Source organism: Pygocentrus nattereri, chromosome 2 (assembly GCF_015220715.1).
Source record: "Pygocentrus nattereri isolate fPygNat1 chromosome 2, fPygNat1.pri, whole genome shotgun sequence".
NCBI classification, from domain to species: Eukaryota; Metazoa; Chordata; class Actinopteri; order Characiformes; family Serrasalmidae; genus Pygocentrus; species Pygocentrus nattereri.
The window spans coordinates 8,048,138-8,051,467 of record NC_051212.1 but is presented as its reverse complement, the minus strand read 5'-3'; positions in this window follow the sequence as shown (position 1 = coordinate 8,051,467).

Genomic DNA, 3,330 nt, shown 5'->3' with positions numbered 1-3,330 from the left:
TAATCATAAGCTAATACAGATGGGCGATAAGCGTCTTTACTCAGCTCCTGTTCCAACCCAGAGCTCTGTGTGGGGCAGATAAGAGCAGATAAGGTCAGGGAAAGTTCACCGTCTGGTCAAACGGGAGTGAGGTTGTGTCTGTATGTGTCTGTATGTTCAGGACTTTGTCTTCATTGTCCGTATGAGCCATGAAGACCAGGCCACACCCTGTAAAGCAGGGCTTTAAAGCGATAGTTTGGCTGAACATCGAATGTACGTGGTTTGGCGTGTTCAGAGTGTGAAGTTTGCTTCTTCTGGTTTACACTGGAGCTACGAGGCTAATCTGTCCGTCTGTCTGTCTGTCTGCCTGTCTGTCTGTCAATCAATCCATCTCTTATCTGTCTGTCTGCCTGTCTGTCTGTCCGTCTGTCTATCAATCCATCTCTTATCTATCTATCTATCTATCTATCTATCTATCTATCTATCTATCTATCTATCTATCTATCTATCTATCTATGTCTGTCTGTCTGTCTGTTTGTCTATCTATCTATCTATCTATCTATGTCTGTCTGTCTGTCTGTTTGTCTATCTATGTATCTATCTATCTATCTATCTATCTATCTATCTATCTGTCTGTCTGTCTGTCTGTCTGTCTGTCTGTCTGTCTGTCTATCTATCTATCTATCTATCTATCTATCTATCTATCTATCTATCTATCTATCTATCTATCTCTGTCTGTCTGTCTGTCTGTCTGTCTGTCAATCAATCCATCTCTTATCTATCTATCTATCTATCTATCTATCTATCTATCTATCTATCTATCTATCTATCTATCTATCTATCTATCTATCTATCTATCTATCTGTCTGTCTCTGTCTCTCTCTCTCTCTCTCTCTCTCTCTCGAACACATTTGATGGCTGTTGGACTGCATTTGGGGTGAGAGAGGAAAATGTGTGCATTTGATTTGTTGCCAAACTATCACTTCAATATTTCTATAACGTTTCTATAAACGGTCCTCGCTTTTAATCGAGTTGATTGGTTTGATTTGGTGTCTTTAACATCAGGCGGCGAGGAGGTGGCCTGATGTCCTTCTATAATCCTAAAACTAGGACTGAAAATGCTGCAGGCCTCATTATCAGAATCACCCATAAACGCTGCCCACATTAAGCTTTAAAAATGTCCAGATGAGCTGCTGCGCTGGACGGCTGCTGGACGAAGAGCAGAGTGATGATGTTTAAACGGCCTGTAATGGATGTAGAGGAGCTGCTTGGCCGGATCAGCCGCATCACCAGCTTTATTATTCATAAAGGAGAAAGGAGGTCCACTTCACTTAGACGCAGGAAAGGCCATTAGAGTGGACAGCAGGGCCTTCTGCACCCACAGCGCCACTCTGTCTTCATCATTCTCTTCTCATCTTCATCGTCAGGCGAGAAAAAGGTAGCTAGAGCTGCTTATCATCATCCTCATCCTCCTCCTCCTCATCATTGGCTATCATCAACATCTTTACTATTATTTATCATCATCATTAACATCATTATTGTTTATCATCATCATCATTTATCATCATCATCATCATTGTTTATCATCATCATTTATCATCATCATCATCATTATTTATCATCATCATCATCATCATTATTTATGATCAATTTATCATTATCATCCTTATTTATCATCATCATTATCATCATCAGCATCATCAGCATCATTTAACATTATCATCATCATCATCATTATTTATCATCAGTTTATCATCATCATCATTATTTATCATCTTCATCATTTATCAACATCTTCACGATTATTTATCATCATCATTTATCATCATCATCATCATCATCATTATCATCATTATTTATCATCTTCATTATATTTATCATAATCCTCCTCCTCATCATCATTTATCATTATTATTATCATCATCATCATTATTTATCATCATCATTATTTATCATCATCATCATCATCATCATTTATCATTATCATCATCATTTATCATTATCATCATCATTATTTATCATTATCATCATCATTTATCATTATCATCATCATTATTTATCATCATCATCATCATTTATCATCTTCATCATAATTATTTAGCATCATCCTCCTCATCACCATTATTTATTATCTTCATCATCATTATTTATCATCATCTTCATCATCATTATTTATCATCATCTTCATCATCATCATTAGAGATGAGTTATTATTAATGTTCAGAGGTTTTTCAGGAAGTTTGGTTCCTGGTTTCTGCTCCAGCTGGGCTCCGTACAGCGCGGCCTCGCTACTGGCCTGAATATCATCATTAAAGCTGGTGATTTGTATTATGATATAAATTAAACATGGATATATATTAATATGATATAGTGTTAAACGCGCATCAGTGTGTGCAGTGGAATAAAGGCGCGTCGTGTTTGTGTCTGTGCACTTGCGCAGCTGCAGTCTGAGGCGAGGCTGCAGTCTGAGGTGAGGCTGAGGTCTGAGGCTGAGGTCTGAGGCTGCGGTCTGAGGTGAGGCTGCAGTCTGAGGTGAGGCTTTGGTCTGAGGTGAGGCTGAGGCCTGAGGCTGAGGTCTGAGGCTGCGGTCTGAGGCGAGGCTGCAGTCTGAGGTGAGGCTTTGGTCTGAGGTGAGGCTGAGGTCTGAGGCGAGGCTGAATGTCTGAGGCTGAGGTCTGAGGCGAGGCTGAGGTCTGAGGTCTGAGGGGAGGCTAAGGTCTGAGGCTGAGGTCCGAGGCTGAGGTCTGAGGTGAGGCTGAGGTCTGAGGCGAGGCTGAGGTCTGAGGTGAGGCTGAGGTCTGAGGTCTGAGGCTGAGGTCTGAGGTGAGGCTGAGGTCTGAGGTCTGATTTGAGGCTGAGGTCTGAGGCGAGGCTAAGGTCTGAGGTGAGGCTGAGGTCTGAGGCTAAGGTCTGAGGTTGAGGTCTGAGGTCTGAGGCTGAGGTCTGAGGTGAGGCTGTGGTCTGAGGCGAGGCTGAGGTCTGAGGCGAGGCTGAGGTCTGAGGTCTGAGGCTGAGGTCTGAGGTGAGGCTGAGGTCTGAGGTCTGAGGCTAAGGTCTGAGGTCTGAGGTGAGGCTGAGGTCTGAGGTCTGAGGCTAAGGTCTGAATTCTGAGGTGAGGCTGAGGTCTGAGGCTGAGGTCTGAGGCTGAGGTCTGAGGTGAGGCTGAGGTCTGAGGGGAGGCTGAGGTCTGAGGCTGAGGTCTGAGGTGAGGCTGAGGTCTGAGGGGAGGCTGAGGTCTGAGGCTGAGGTCTGAGGTGAGGCTGAGGTCTGAGGTGAGGCTGAGGTCTGAGGGGAGGCTGAGGTCTGAGGCTGAGGTCTGAGGTCTGAGGCTGAGGTCTGAGGCTCGGAGTT